Consider the following 17,400-nt stretch of genomic DNA (forward strand, 5'->3'; position numbering starts at 1 on the left):
AACATGCACAACTCCTCTGCTCAACAGTGTACCTCAGCGGGCGTATGTTTTCACTTTCCCTGAAACAAGACACTAGACCACATGTTTCCCTTTTAATAGGCAGCTGAGTGAGGAAAGGGCAGGAGTGTGGTCTGTTTGCCATTTGGTAGAAGATGGATGAGGCAACACTCCCTACTTCCTCTGATAGATTTATTAGTTGTTCAAAATTGCACAACTGCAGTGGCCATTGACAGTTATATCAGTCATTCAATTAGCGGTGTTCAAAGTACTTGACAGTCGCCTAAAAGGCTGAACAATTTTCTTTATTTTCACAGCCAGAAGAGTAATTAATCATTCCTTTCAGTAACCATGTTCTGGTAAACACTAACCAGAATATGGCAACAATGCTAAAGTTGGAATAAACAATTAAACAAAATCAAAGGGATGATAAAATGAGCCCTTCAATTACTGTAAACTTCAGAAAGTTTTCGCTGACTTTGTTTACCATAAACTGAATTTGATCTGATAGAACGACTAGCACAGGAAGAGCAGAATAATGCACAAAACCTTGATTATGACTAAAAAGTTCATCCTTATAGAGTATCTGCAGTGGGACAATGCCATTTAAATGTCTCTCATCTCCTCAAGTGAAAAGGAAAGGTCACAAATAAGACTGAAACATGGCACTCATCATCACTATGAAACCTCATGATCCGCTGTACTGATGGGAAACCCCTTTAAACTTGAATTTCCCCCATCAGGGTGGATTTGATATTTGAAGTTGGCTCGTTTCTGCTTGAGGAAGCAGCACAACATCTCCTTGTGTCCTTTTACTGAACCACTAGTAAGGAAAGACATTTAACAAATTAATCTTACCCATTGTTATGGTTGTGGTTGATCATGTTGTTAATGTCTGTGTAAATTGGTTGTAAAACAGCCTTACTGACAAGAGCTTGTATAAAAAAAAAAAAAAAAAAAAAGACTAAAATATTAGCTTCAAAATAAGGTAGGTGAAAATAAGTTCAACATGTGATTGGCCTAAATATTTTAGTGGCTTTCAGCTTTGAGTCATCACACGGATTGTCACAGCCCAGATCATACACTCTGGAGTGATATGAAAAGTGAATAAAAAAGAGAATAAATATTCCTACAGCGAACTCGGATGATTAACCAAAGGCTGAGAGTTAGAGAAGATGTGAGTTTTCACACTGAGATTTTTTGTTTTCCATGCAACCTGAAAGTTTGTGCTTTTTAGTGTAATTAAATAGTCATTAAGAACTGCTAATCACTCCTCCCCACCATTGATTTAAAAAAAAAAAAGTGAAATATGGTGTCTTCTCTAGTCTCATTGTGGTGCATTTCTTTACTTTGGTCACTCGAAAAGTCGTTCCTCAGGCGTGAGCTTGGAGGAGTTGATATAACCGCAATTGATTCTGTGTACTGAATATCATAGTTTGACTAAAAGCTTGAATTTGCCCAAGAAAGCAAATAAGAAAACAAGTAAACATCCAGTCCAGAGATGAGGCATCCATTTGATTACTCCTTCAGCTGTAGCTCCCAGTTGTGGTTTTGAAATTATTCTATTAGAAGGATATAGTTTATGGGTTTTATTAACAGCTGAGTATGAGCCCAGACTAGTCCAAAGTTCTAGTGATCAGGGATTCTCTTTCATGCTCGTCACACGCTCAGGACAGATTAATATAACACTAAAAAGAAAAATCTCCAGTACTTCTCTTTTATGTCAGGGCTTATTTTTTGATTTTTGTCAGTACTGAAAATGCAATTTAAACCGTTTTCAACGTAATATGTTTGATATTTTATATATTTATGTAGCAATTGCCACACAATACTGAGTTGTATATTTTGTGTCAATTGCCCCCCATTTCTAGACATGTTGCACGAATCTACCAGATGGCCTGATGTATGGTATTTAAATCTTCCTTAGTTCTGGTAAAAACACAAGAACACAGTACTAAAATCTTCTAGACGCATTTAGGGGCAATTTAAAGTCTTGAAAGTGCAGCAGAGATAGCCTGGAACCTTTGTAGCTCAGGCAGGAATTTGTTTTCCACAAGCCCTTATCTTCCTTTTGAAGTTTTGTGTTTTTTCTCAGACAGTATTGTAAGTTCCAACAAATAGCAAACACAGACCCTTATTGTCAACATACCACTGATACAAGAAAATAATGACCACACGCCTAATGGTATCACAATAGCTGGTATAGGACTGTTACTGATGCACAGCAGTTCTACTTTCCATTTGGGACTTGTGGTCCTTTTGTCAAAACAGTGAGAACTTGAGAGAGAAAAAATATGCTGGCGAGCTGGCTATGCCTTAACCTTAACTGAACCATCATCAGCATGTGGCTGCCAGCTGGAGTGTTTGCTAATCCAGAGGATGCTGCCTCTGCAAGTCTTTCTGGGCTCTGCTACTTGAAATTTGCAGGGTGTAAGGTCAAAACCTCAGTCATCACCATTTGTCTGAATTAATATTGGGACAGGTGGAGATCCAACTAGGTCATCATATTACACAGTATTTCCCCAAAATGCTTAATAGTTATGGCTGGTTTAATAATTGAGACTCTACACACTCCCTATGGCTATATGATAAAGGAAATTAAATACTTTTGCTATAGGATCAGGAACTACATCCTTCTAAAGGAAAGATAATCACTTGTCAACTTTAATGCATCAGTGACTCAGAATTTCACATTTCACATTTCAGCTTTCAGCTCAGATGGGATGGTTTTTTTGGTAATATCAGGCTGTGTAAAGCTCTGTTTAGGTTTGTGCACTGGCAAGGTGAAGACGTTTTTCTGGGAGCAGACTGCCAGAGCAGATTGTGAGCTGAGATGCCATCATCAGATTTGGCAAGTTTGGGCTCTTGGATTTGTCAAAAGATTTTGTTCACTTATTGCAAAAGCAACCTGTTGTCATGCAAACAGCATTTCCAGCAACGTCTTTTCCTCAGAGTTCAAAGCAAGTTGATTCACATTTTCATTTCACATTCTGGCATTTTTCTGATGAAAGTGAATAGTACACCCAGCAATGGATACTTTGTCATTGTTATCCATACTTTGGAGTTTTAGAGATTTGTGATGGAGAATGCCACATGACTGCTATGACTGTTTTTCAAGGCTTAGGCTGCATCACCGTAAGCTGTCCTGCATTATGTCTGAGATGTACACAGATGTAAGAGTCCTCTCTTATTTTTCATTCACAGATTCACTGACAGCTGGAGTGTGTACCAAGCTGGTCTAGTTACCTGTTTGGTGGATCACTGGATTCAGCAGACTGTTTGAAAAGTTAAGGTAAGCTTTGCTGCTTCTTTCTAAAAGTGTGACTTTCTAAATGGATCCAATGTAATTAAAAGTTAAATAAGATTTGATTTGATGAGGCACAGAGTCACTATTCACTGATCTTTCAAATGCAGTATTTAGATTGAACTGAATATATGTGACAGTGAAAGGTCTACTTTTATGAGGCATCTACAGAGGACACTTAATTAATGGATGGTCTATGGAAACACTGCTACTGCTGCTTTTTTAAAATAGGTGATTGAGCATACAGTACTGTATCTATCTAATTAATTTAATCAAAGGTAAGGAACCAGCTTTAACACATTTGTCATACTGCATTATCCAAGGACAAACTTAATTTAGTCCACTGGTTTTTAACTAGTGGGCTAAGCAACTGAATGAATATGATATTTTTTGGTAAATACTTTACTGATAGTATTCCTTTATTCAATTAAAATACAACTTTTTCTTGCAAATCACATAAATTGTGAGGTGTTAAGCATGTACTTTTTTTGGTTTCTAAATAGCAAGGGGCATTCATAAAGTTAGAGAACCACTGATTTAGTCACAGCGTGCATAACAACCACATAGTACAGTGATACGTAGAAAGTGTGAAGGACTGAGCTCATGAATTGAGTTTGCAAGTTGTGTTCTTGAGTAACATTTAAAACCACACTTGAAATGGATGAAAAATGATTGTTCTGTCAAAAGTGCTTGAGTGGTCAAGATTTCTCTATTTCTGTTTTTGCTCTCACTGGTTTGAATTTGACGAAGCTCTGTTAATGGCAGTTGTTGAATTTGATGACATATGGGACTGTTTGCCTACATTGCCAGAAAATGAAAATGTAGAGTTTGTCAGATTGCACAGTGCACTTGTTAGAATGGACAGATGGGAAATGGTTACTTTAAATCAAGAAGTTATGTTGATTTAGAGTGCTCATCATCACTGTTACTTAATGCCCTCAGGGGGAAAAAATGTCCAAAGTCTCTTCATTCATTGGTACTCGATAATTGCAAATTGGCACATGTCTAGTGTAGACCATGTCAATGTTTTCTGGTGCTGTGAGCTCTGTTGTCAGGTAGACAGGTAGTCAATGGGGAGAACAATTGAACAAATGCATCAGAAACTTGTAGCATCACAGAAAAGCTATTGTGTCTGGCCAAGCATTTCCCTTGTGAGCTTGAATGTGGACAGTAGAGGACAGGGCCAAGGAGCGCCGATGACAGGATGCCTCATGGGAAGGCTGGAGACAGATGGCTGGCCAGATGTAGCCCTGCTGTGACCTTGAAGGCATCTGAAGGTAAAAGCATAAAATGTCTCAAAAATGGCAGACAGAACAGCAAAGAAATGGGAGTGTTTTCTTGTGGCCTTCTCATGAGCGGTTTTGGTTTTTAGACTTGTTGTTATGGTCTTTGTTCTATTAGCATGTCATCATGAATATTTCTAATTTTCTTTGCAGTGAGCTGAAGTTTTTGTGCACATCAGATTTATTTTTCAGCTCACACTGTTGGAGTTTTGGGGGTCCGGGGATTATTAGACACACGAGGCACTCACTCAGTTGCACAGCTTTAAGTTGGAAAACTTTTCAAGCAACCCTAAGAGTAAGATCTGATGTTGCAGGGAGGTAAAATTACTCAGGTTTCAGTTCATAGTCATTTTCACACATGTACTGCATACATTTTTGGAAGAAAAAGGTCAGCACACTGTGCACAATTGCCCTTTTGCACTTCAGGACCCACAGCAGGAGTTTTGTCAGGCAAGGGTGCTGCCTCGGCAGAGTCTGCAGGAGGTAACCACTAGCTGGCTGTGAATTTGCTGAACTATTACCCATGCTGTTCCTGCATTAGTGAAAATCGCAAAAGTACAACACACAGACTTTGTACTATGTAACTCTCTGCATAAAGACCATTTAATTTATTTAATGTTCCAACAAACTGTTTTGGATGTTTGCACCAGCATCACAAAATGTCTAGAAAAGTACTGAACTGCAGTGTATGTGTGAATACAGATGCATGATGGACTTATTTAAGCTATTTTCCATAGTTTACCTTTACGGTTATTCATGCCAGTTAATAATAGACACAGAAACTGAATGTAAACATAAGTTAAGAGTCTTGTTCATCTTTGCTTCACTGTACAATGTTGGCCTCTCTAAACACTGGGAAGTATCAGGTGTCAGCATGCACATTCTTAAACCCAGTGTTTAAGGGTCTCTGTGAGAATATCTTATTTGGTGATGTCTTCCTGATTCTCTCTGGATCGTGGAAAGAAATGAGACTTTATTTTAAATTTGGAGTGAACTTTCCACTGTTGCTGGCTGAACAGTAGTGATTTTATGTCAATACTAGAAGAGACGCACTCCTGATGCAATTCAGGCAGCAGACTGTGAAGCAAACGCCACCAGCAGCCTGATATTGTACAGGCCTCTGGGGCTTTGAGCACAGCAAAGGGACAGCCTTGATCAGAGCTGGGAACTGGATGGTGAGCTGAGGGTGGGGGGGTTGCTGTGAGAAATAAGAGGAGATGGAGGAGGGTAGAGGTGTCAGGCGAATAATTGGGGTGAGGAGATCTCAGGGGTGGATAGAGGGAAGCTTTATTAAGACCGCTCAAGTCTGATGTGCTTGCATGGCCGCCTAGCTCTTCCTCACACACCCACACCTATGGGCCAATCCGCCGTTTCCACAAGAGACTCTGTAACAACAAAGGGATGAAGGCCAAAGTCCTCAAGCTCCTTTCAGTCACAGATAAGACAAAAGACCCCATTACTTGAAAGGCACTGATGGGAAGGCAGCAGTATATGGATCTGCCTTTTCTTTTAAACCAAGGCTCATTGTTGCTTCTTTTAAGCTATGCTGCTGTTACTTGCTGCTGTATTATATCCTGAGATCCTGTAGATTTGCTAAGTTCAATGAGGTGCTGGCAATGTGTTCATTGTTGTACCGTAACTGGTGAATGCTTGATAGTCTTTTTGAATTCCTCCACTCGTAGAGGAAATGTTCTGACCTCTTTGCTAAGTTCCTCTGAAATGTACGCTTTTGTCATTAGCTCACTTTGACACATTTAGACACTGCACAATACGGTCTGTTTTTAATGCATTTTGTTTGTGATGCAATGAATGCACAACTTGCAGATGTACAAGCTCAAAGTGTAGACAAATATTACCACTTCATATGGATAAAAGATGAGTAATCTCTCTTGTTTTGCCTCACAATGGAAAACAAACTTTCCAGGGTGACTTCCCCCGTGACTGATCGTATCAAGTGTGATGGTGAGATTAGGAGCTTAACTGCTTATTTTCCCCCGCTCTGTGAACATTGAAATGTTACTTTTGAGTCAATGAAGTTCCCATATCAATAATTGAATCCTTTGTAGATGCGTGCTTCCTTGAGTTTGGTATTCTGAAAATGTTTGCAGTTTCATAAAAGCAGATTTTTGTGAGTGACACAACAAGGATTTTGAGTTGAAGCAGGAGGCGGTTATGGGGAGAATTAGCGGCCTCCCCCAGTTCTCTGCTGTAAATTGGTTTCTGTGGAAGTCATGAAAAAGGGGGCTTGGAGGTCTGTTTTCTGCTTCCTTAGTAGCTTGCTAATCCCCCACGGCTCTGGCTGGAGGGAGAGCTGCTTGCACATATACAACCGTTGTGGAAAATGGCGTTACTCCTCCTCCAGCCCTCTTTCGTCCTCTTTCCACTCGGTCCTGCAGGGCCTGGCTAATCCTCTGCCTGGTCATGGCAGGGAGATTGCAGCCTTTTTCAAAGCTGGCTGGACTTCAAAGTTACAAGGATACAGGGACTAGAGGAGGTGGGAGAAAATTGGGTCCACCGCAAGCAAAGACTGCAAGGGGTTCACCTCAGCTATTTCTTTTGCTGTTTATGAGGTGACACTGAAGAATTTGTGGTCTCAAAGGAGAGACTTTGTTGATCGTAAAAACAAGACCTTAGAGGTGGTGGCTTTTTTTGGATTATGATTTCTAGATAAAAAGAAAAAACAATACCCTTATGCAACAATGTGGGGCGCCAACATAATAGACACACAATTGATGCAAGGTTCGTGATAAAAACACTAAAAGCTTATGTATGCTTTTACCTCTTTAGAAAATCAATCATGCTAGGTTTTTTTTAACTTTTGTAAGAACTACTGCCAAAATGCACAACGAAAAGGGAAGTGGTATTTTTTTCCCTATTATTTTAGAAAGTTTGTTTACTTTGAAAGATCAATAGATTTTGAAGTCTTTTCTCTACGCGTGTCTTTTATGTTGGCCTAGTCTTATCAGGTTGTCATCAATTTAGCATTGCCCAGTTGGACTCACAGGTGCTCAAGATTTTGGTTCTGTCATTAGACTACTCTTTGTTAGAGCTTCAGCACTGATGTTTCGTGCCAGTTTTTTTTTTGTCCATTACTCTTTATTCTACTGGCAAATTTGTCTAATTTGCTGGAAATGCCTTTGAATACCAATCCTTTGTTAAACTCTCAGATGACAGAGAGAGATTAGAGTGAGATCATTCCAGATGAAGAAAAATGTCTGCTATTGAAATTTTGTGTAGTAGTGTGTAGTTGGCTTTGTGATGTGTTGACAAGCACTACGCATGTTCACTCCGAAGAGTCAGACGGGAACTTCATTTGCATGTGTGTTTGCATGTGTGCTGCGACACACAGCTCGTGGAGACGATTAAAGCTCTTTGCATCCTTGAAGCCATAATGTCTCAGTTTGTGTTTAAAAATGCTTTTTTACTACTTGGAATAGATTAATCTAATGAAATTGAGAAAAATGAAAAATACACTTCAAGGATATATTTTTTTTTTTAAATCATTCCGATTCTTATTTGCCAATTTCAGAAATCTGTTTTAAGTAGTTTTACATAAATCTTGATAGAAATAACTCGATATGGCTTGTAAATTCCTTTTTTTTTTTTTTTTTTGTAAATCTTACAGTCTTACTTGGTATTTCAGTACATTGTTGATGCCAGCTAGCCTCTAATGTAACTAAATATTGGCTAAAAACAACCCAAGAAAAAACTGAGTCAATGGCCACACTGTAATTCGTCTTTCTTTAAGCTACTCAAGCCCTTTAGGTCATTGTGTATCCTTTCTTATTTAGATTTTGTCTGGCTTTTTAAATATAGCTTTTAAAAAAAAATCTTAATGGCTTTAACAACTTATTTTATTTAAAGTCTTGACTACAAGGAACCATGATTGCAAGTTTCTTGGTACTCCCTATTCACCATCTCATTTATTCACCAGCAACATGGTAATTACTTTAAGTGGACTCTTGGGGAGGGGGAGGCACGGGGTTAGGATTTTACATGATTCCCTGTTTTGGTGTTCAGGGAAGTGTGCAGTCAATATATAGTGCGTCAGTCAGATCTAATTCACACCCCTTTAACCAATCGGGTGTGAGATGTCAATAAGCTTTTCTAAGCTTCACCCTGGGGTAACCCTTCCTGAAGGTTGGTTAGTTTTAGCTCAACTAGGAGGATTATGTAATTAACCATGGTTTCCTTAGTAACTGCTGTTATGGAGTTTCATTGTGTTCATTTTATGTCATTAGTACCGCTTACTTTAAATGGATTTTAGATGCTATCAATATGCTCATGGTGCAGAAGACCTGCAATCTGTTTACTTTGTTCTGAACCGTAGCAGAAAAGTTTAACATGTTGTTTTTTTTCTTATATGCTTTAAGGTTTAAATGGTTTAATTTTGGCATGTTGAGCTCAGATAGCACTGGCCGATGCCTTTGAAACAAAGGTTGTGCTTACAGGAAAGTTTAACAGTCTGCGAATCGTTTGCGTGTACTTCTCTTTTAAAGAAAAAAAGATTCCATTAAGTATGCAGGTAATAATTTTTGAATTTCTTTAACCACCAGTTTTGCAGGGCTTAAGCTGACACCTTTATGAAGTCTGACAAACACTGGAAAGTCTTTCAGCTAATGGAGCACATCAGGACACCTTTTCTGTGACAAATGATAATATGGTAACATAAAAATGTTATCAGGTACTATGCATGGTTGCAGTAAACTGGAGTAGAGCTATTTTGGTCACTTTTCAAACACGCAGCAAATGGTTTATTTATTTTTTTATTGTGATATGATCATAAATAGGGCTATATAGGCCTTACATGGCTTAATGAACATGATCAACTGATATTAAAAGCGCTCTGCCAAAAGAAAGCAAAATAAAATTACGTCCTTCCTAAATCACTGCCTGATAACATGCCAGCATATGCCAATCACAGCTGTTCCCTGCACCTGAATCGATAATGGACTGTCAAAACAAAAATCAAAGAGTTGGCACATCGGAAGGCAAAGAGCTTGTCCTTAGAACCGGATCATTAGTCATTGTTGTTTAGAAAAACTTTGGATTCAGAGCAAGGAATTATAACCAACAGCAAATGAAACAAGTGCTATAGAGTTACATATAAGTGACAAAGCAACCCAAATAACCTGTTCAACCACAAACAGCTGTATGATCAGTGCACAAAGGCCAAGAAAAACAATGCAATGATTGCTAATTTGAATCGTTTAGCATCAACTCAGACAGTAAAGGTGTTAAAGTGAGCCCGTACACCAGGTCAGCGTATCCAACCACTTCATAACAACGGAATTAAATCACTAACAACCAAATTGACCAAAGATGTTTGTCCACTAAACATGGTGAGTAATGAAGGCGGCAGGAAAATAGTCAGTGTATATGTTATTCCCTCATGCAACCATTTTTCCAAAGTGGCAATACCAGCACTGTTTACAAAATATCACAGGGGAAATGGAGAGGGATCACACGGATGTCAAGTACACAGCTTTAGGTTTTACTGACAACCACCCTGCAGGTACAGTAAATGAAGTGATTTTATATTTTGCTTCCAGGAGATGCACTTGGGCCAGGTGAACTTCTTATTCAATAGAAAATTTCCACATTATAAAGGTTAAAACAATGTCAAAGATGTGTCATATGGGGGCGTAACAAACTATTACACGCCTAATTAACATCAAAAGTACAAACATTCATGCAACAGAGTGAGTATTGTCCAGGAGGTCTGTAGATTGCCTGCTTTCTGGCTCCTTTATTGTGTAGGTCAGACCACACCAACCTTCCAAACTTGACCTGCATTTTCATTGCAACTACATGCTGTGAAAGCTTTGTGACTAACATGTTTCAGCACGCTTGCATTGACATTTTGTCACACAGCTGCCAAAGTGTTTAAAACTGATGCCCTAAGGACAGACGAACTCAAAGGGTCAAAACGTTACCAGCTATGTTGTCTTCTGGGTTAATGATGGGCAGAGTTGGTTGATTTGGAGATGTAACTTTTCAACTTCCATTTTTACTGCGAATAGCATGCTGTGACTGCTGCAGAGCAGGAGGCACTTTATCCAAGAGCCTCTCATATTTCTTAAATTGATGTTTACAAATTCCCTAGGTGGGGCATTAAGGAAGATTGGTATATTAATTGCCAACGCATGCCATCTAAACGGGTAATTGCAAGCTGTTTGCTGGAATGCAAATGTGCTCAGCTTCAGTTTGATGGAGCTTGTTTATTGAAGTGCTGGTCGCTGACAAATTAAGATGGTTAAATTGATGCCCTCTGCTTTTAAGTAATCAGTTTGTTTGCTGATTGTTGTATTAGAGTAATAGCAATTTGCCATTTTTCTTTCTCTGTTTTTTTGGGCATATCAACACATTAACAACAGCTCAATGGCAAAAAGGACACGGTTGGGATTTCTGTGTGCTACACTAACAATTATTTTCATTTTTTGCTAATCTTCCAATCATTTTAGATTATTTGTTCAAATGTTTAGATTAGTTGTTTGAGACTTTTGGAAATGAGAACCTTAAACTTATCTGAGAACTATGACTTTTACACTGGTGTTTAACATATAACAACAACAGAATGTAACAAAACAAAGGAGCAGATGAATTAGTTTGTATGGAGTACATTTCTCTTCCATTTGTACTGTTACTGTTTTGAGGCTGAAATATCAAAGTATCGAAGTCCATAGCTACATGAGTTAACCCATAATTACTCATGTGTCTAACAATAACAGCCCTGCAGATGGTTGTGATTAATTTATTTGTTTTTTATTTTTGTCTTGCTCATGTATATAAAATTGAGGTAATATTTTTTGGCTACATCACCACACTCTGTGAGCAACTAATCAACTCAATGTTTCATCACGATAACACATGCACCCCAGCTTGTAAATTGTTTTTTCCATATCCCGGGGTTCAGCAGTGCAACTATAAAGTATGCAAATGTGATTTACTTGCATAAAAATACATTCTGAGCCTCTTGGGTATTCTTCCTCAATAAAAGTGTTTATATCTATAAGAACCAATGAATATGAATGACCTAGTTTTTTTTCATTTCTAATCTTATAAAAAAGACATTTACCTGAATGCCATTTGTCTCTGCACCACTATGATTTGAGTTAAGCCACCTTCAGCCATCAACGTTACCATGAAGACTGACCATGACTGATGAATGTCTGTGGTAGTCAGCTTAAGACATTGGCATCCCCCTGCTGTTCCACAATACCCCAGCACCTACCGTTTTCAATAATATTGGCCGTCCCATACCTTTACATATGTGTGGGTGTTTGAAATAAGTTCATTTTCATTCATCCCTTCTCAGCGGGCTTGACTCCTGCACTTAGTATCCAATTTCTGCCCATTTGTGGGCGTAAGCAGCAGAACACTCTTTCTACAGCTGCCGCTCGCTTCCTGAATTTCTCCACACATCAGCACACACCGTCTGCAGGGCTGATCCATGGAGAGGGGGGTTAAGCGCTCTCCTCATAAGCACCTGTGTACCTCAAAGATCAGGGGATGAGAGTGGGCGGATGGGATAAGAACAGAAGGCGAGGATGAAGCAGTTGAGAGGGTGAAGAAGGTGATTACTGAGGGCCGGCTTCAGAGAAAGTGGCACTGGGAAGAAAAGATGATAGAATTCTCTTTTCATTGTGGTACAGCTGAACCTTTTCAGACACACACAGTTACTTGTCAGTCCTTTCTTCCTGTTTGCGGTTATTTTCAATCACTCCGCCTGCCTCTTAGAGCCCATCGGTCTGCCCTCTTTCTTGTATTTCTTTTCACCTGTCTTGTCGTTTCTCTCTTCAACTTCTGTGATTGGAGAATACTGAGCATCAATGATCTAATCTCATCCCTATTCATCACTCCAGGGCCTTTTCCCTTTTCCCCCTCCCTTTCGTCAGCCCCCCACATCACTCAGTACACAGCTTGCCGCCTCTGCTTTTTACCTCTTTTGTTTCACATGTTTTGTTTAGCTTTTAAGTCCCCTTTTTACTCATCCGACTGACTTGCCTACCGTAGAAAAGTTGACACGGCATCACAAGCAAAAGGCTTGGTAAGCTTTTTAGAGCCAGTCACGGTGCACCATTTCCCCCATCGTAATTACTGCTGAAACAAGCAGCTCTGGGAAGTTTCAGCACTGGTGGACCCGTCATTACTGACAATCTCCCAGCCTTTATCTGCCATAGCTAAGACGCTCTTGCACTGCGGGGCTGTGATGATTGCTTTACTGAGCTTGGGTAAGAATACGGGGGGGAAAAGAGGATGATCAGAGACTGTGCAGTTGGAGGTTTTTCATAACGGTGAGAGTCATAGCGGTGAAGCTAAAACCCTTAAACTTTAAAAAAAAAAAAAAAAAAGTTTTTTAAACCAAAAGCTGCCCAAACCTTCCAAACCACCATCTCAATGTCCATGGTGATTTAACACTCTCCAGCTCCAAGAGGAGAACTTCAAATCTATTACACTCACCCTGTCCTGTCAAGCATGTTTTTGCTGAGGTGTCCAGCTCTTGGCTCCCAGCCTCCTGTCAACACAAGGCGCTAAAGAACACCAGATTGTTTGTGCCCTTCACATGAAGGCATCAGCACTTGGAGCTCAGGATGTCAGGAGTCATTTACTTTTCCTCGAGGAGTGTTTGCGTCAGCTAGCAACTTTCCCATGCCAAAACATGCTTCTTTTTTTTCTTTTTTTTTTGGCCACACCTATTACTCGTCAGTTACAAACCAGTTCTTAGAGAATCGTGTGTGAGTGGATTGAGACCATGATGCAATTTGGAGCTTTTAACTGTTTTAAGGTTTCTGTAAGGGGAACTGTTATGCTCATGTATTGATTTTGTGACTCCTAAAAAAAAAAAGTGCACAACATAATTCGTATACATCTCATACTTTGCGCTGGTGCAGCTCTTTCACTGCTCTAAACACATCATTCTTGCTTCCATCCTCCTCCCTTAAAGACAACTTCCCTCTGATTGGATGTCACAGACAGAATACTTGAGCAGTAGGTGTAGCCAATGGCCTGAGATGACCACATTAATCCTGCCTGTTCTCACTGACATTGTGCTGACCCAGTTCACATATTTTACTGAGCCAAAAAAACACTAAATAATTGGAACAGTCTTAAATCTTGAGCTTTTGAATGGTAAGAATAACTTGCACATGCTCTGACTGCATTAGTTCAAAAAGGGGGTCGCTGAGGCGCTCTGTAACACCATTTTATTCTAAACAAATGTATTCTTGGAGCATTTCAGCAAGCAAAACAGACTGATGTGCATCGACTTCCAAGTCTTCAGCAGGATCTCTGGGTCTTTGGCACTCGTCACGTTTAATATGAACAACTTTTATTTATATATGCGAGAAAATAGGCCCACTATAAAGGTTCCCTCTTTCTTTTTTTTGGAGTACACCTCCCACTTTGCAGAATAATGTGTGGAGTCTAAAATCAGTGGTATACTTGAATTGTCTAAATGGCCTAAAATGTGTACTTAAAAGATTTTGAAAAACCTATCAGAAGTACTTGTAAGAGTAAATGATAATTTAGAAACTTTTTTTATCTGCAGAAAGCTTTTTGCTCAATATTTCTTGGGTTATTTACATTTGACAAAGCATGACTCATTGCTTCGAGAAATTGTTAAGTCTGGCATTCTTTGTGGTTGAATTGTTATTTCAGAAGCCTTTTCTTCCATTTTTAGGAAACAAATGTATTTCTGGCTTTGAGATGAGTCACTAAATGTGAGCATAGTGGTAATCAAGCCGTAGTAGTAACCCAAAGGCTCCGGAAATGTTTGCCGCTGTAGACCAACCAACTGTTTTCACCAGCCATTGTGCGGCATATAGTCTGCCTTCTGTGCTCACTGCTTGTGCTTCAGTGTTCCATGAAATAACTTGGCTAAATTTGCAGGCTCGTGGGTGTGTGATTGCATGCAAGTGCGTGTTTGTGCGTGTGTGTGTAGAGCTCCATCCGCTTCCAAATGGACGTGGGACTGTGCTAAAAAGGGAGAAGTGAGGCAACTGCTGGCAAAAAGCAACTGCGACCCAGCAGGTGGAAACAGGTGTCATTACTTACCTGCCTGGCTGTTAGCACCTGCCCCAGGTGGAAAAAACCTGTTCTTGAGAAAACAACCCAGGTAGAGGGACACAAGGGAGTGAATCTTTTTATTTTTCCATTCTGTAAGCTTGGGCGGGCTGCATTACTTCTTAAGTGTATTCTTGTGGTCATTTTGCTTCACACAAACTTGAAAAACAACTTAAAAATGCACAGCCTTGCTGTAATTTTGAGTCTCAGCAGAATGATTTGGAAATTTACCATAATTTTATTTCCACAGCTTGGAGCCAGACTGCAGATTTATATGAAGAAAATATTTAGTAGTTTGAAGCCGATTTGTCATTGAATAGAGAGTTGGTCGTAAATTACTGTTGCAGAATTGATAGTTTATCTACTGCAGTCAAAAATTGCTCTTCAGTTGTGGACATCTTTTCAAGCAAAAACGTAAAATGCAGTCATACTTCCTTAAACAACTTCAGAATAACTTTGAAAGCCAGTATTTCACATCTTTTGCCCTTCATCTCAAGTTCACGTTTTCTGATTTACAGAGTAAAAAAAAAATGACTATACTGTTTTTACTGTACAGAAACTAGATGATGGCTTGTATAGTGTATATTCAATTCTTTTAAGCTCTGTTACCAGTTTTAACACTGCTGGTACTCTACCACCCCATAATCTCATAAATTACTCATCACTTGATTTCTACTCAGAGGTCACATGCATAATTCAGAAAACATACATAGTATCATAAAGGAGTAGATTGAAATTCCAGTGTTATTGGTGTTTTGTCTCCTACTAAGCTTGGGTAGAATATGTAAAAGTGCAGCATGGGAGTTTATTTTTACAAGTAGAGCACAGTGGGAGGATTTTTTTTCTCCCCGAGGTTGTTACAGTCTTCTCAGTTCTCTGCACAAGCTTTGGATATGCTTTCCAACTGCATAATACCAACTCCAACCATGCCGGTGTTGTCTCAAGGGCAAAACCTGAATAGGGAGTAGCTCGCTGCCCCGTTGATGGATGAAGCTCATCCATGTGCCAAGTTCAACAAGTCAGCCGCTCTTCCCTTGCCATGCACCCCTTCAGCCTTTCTTTCAGCATACTGGTCTCTGTGCCCCCTGCTATTGCACTCATCTTCTCCCTTTTCAAATGGTAATAACACTGAACCATGCTGGAGCTCTTCAGCTAGGAGTGAACTCTCTCTTCTCAGAAGAGAAATTATGGATGGTCATGCAGAGTTTTTAAGGTTTGGCCCAGCAGGCACCAAGAATTTTTCCTTGTGGCCGAATCATTTTGGCCACAGTCTCAGCAGCTTACCGCAATACACCACGGGTCTCTGGCTATTGTTATTATGCATAATGGAACAAAATCCAGTTTCAGTGCCCTCTCTGCACACCCCTTCCCCCCCTCCCCTCACTCTCTGCTCCACAACCACTAATGTAGGGGATGTTGCCTGGCTTCTGCATGCTAGCGTGTTGACAACTGCCCATACTAAATTAAATTTGCCTCTTGAGCAACATAAACAACGCACATCCTCCCCCCCACCCCCATCAAAGCCCGTTTAGCCAAAGGACAGACAATGACGATCAAAAGCTGAGCTCCAGCAAGGCTGCTCTTGGTGTGTTTGGCTTGTGGAAAGCGTGGACATGATCACACATAAACTAGAGAGAAAGAAGAAACATAAATTTGCATCTGTCTTCTATTGTTTCATGGTTCCTTGTCTATTCATCCCACAGCCATCAGCTGTCAGTACACCTGCCAGATAATAAACAGAAAGCTTTTTTCCCCCAGAGTTTTAACAGATGCAGCAGTTTCAAAATATTTTTAAAAAATGTACAAAGCAACAGTATTTGCATCACAGTCTTAATTGTCGTGGAACATTTTCTTTCTATAGTTCCTCAAAAAGGTGTTGCAAAAATGCAATGTGACAAATATTCATAACTGCTCTGAACATAAAATATTAAAGGTGCGCAGCTGTGGTGCATTAGAGGTATGCATTACGACTGTGCCATTGGCAAAGGTGTAAAATATTGCCCATTACAGCAAATAAATAACAGGGCATTGTTACAAATAACAGAGCGGTGCAATCAGCTGCTTCTGCAGTGAGTCTGTCATCCTTTGGGAAAACTGCAACTCCACCTTCTTGGACTGCTCCACTCCTTCTGGCTTGCAGCCTCAGTTTGCTCACTGTAGTGGCACGTGTATTAGATTTCCACCTGCTGCTGCTGGTTCTACTTATAGTGACTCTTAAGCTCACAGCAGATCTCCATAGCAAAAGGCAGACTGATGTCACCAACTGCCATCCGCAACAGTGGAGTGGAACCACTGTAGCTCCAACTGTATCACTGTGGGAGAACATCCTTTCTGGAGAATAGGCTGAATTATATATCAGGCTGTCTGGTCAACAAGTCACCAGTAGGGAAAACACAGTAACGGTTTAGCGGACACTGAGCTTTCAAAATAAGTACATGATTGTCAACAGGAAGTCAAAAGCAAATGCAATTATTCTCATAAATGTAGAAAAAAACGTTTAATTAAAAAACAAAACAGTTATTAATATTACTAAAGCAGTCCCCTATAGTAAAGTCATGATGCGGGGAAATACTGCTTTGTTTATTGGCTTACATCTAACTCTTAAATATAATGGTTTGATTTTAGGGCTGTGCGATATGACCAGAATCTCATATCCCGATAGAAGACATCTATCGTCCCGACAACGATATATATCACAAAAATTTTACATCTTCTGTAAATTCTGTGACTCTCGAGCAACTTGTGTGAAGT

At 39.7% G+C, this 17,400-nt stretch overlaps 1 protein-coding gene across 5 annotated transcripts in view; it reads left to right on the plus strand.

Moving 5' to 3' along the window:
- The window catches only part of sema6cb (semaphorin 6Cb), a 149,045-nt gene that overhangs the window by 15,458 nt on the left and 116,187 nt on the right, over window positions 1–17,400 (plus strand). For all 5 annotated transcript variants that reach the window (XM_005455151.4, XM_005455148.4, XM_003450302.5 and 2 more), the window contains exon 2: window positions 3,202–3,289. The gene's annotated coding sequence lies outside the window, so the exon portion shown is untranslated. The remainder of the gene's footprint in view (window positions 1–3,201; window positions 3,290–17,400) is intronic.

The sequence above is a fragment of the Oreochromis niloticus genome, linkage group LG11 (genome assembly GCF_001858045.2).
Source record: "Oreochromis niloticus isolate F11D_XX linkage group LG11, O_niloticus_UMD_NMBU, whole genome shotgun sequence".
In the NCBI taxonomy this organism is placed as follows: domain Eukaryota; kingdom Metazoa; phylum Chordata; class Actinopteri; order Cichliformes; family Cichlidae; genus Oreochromis; species Oreochromis niloticus.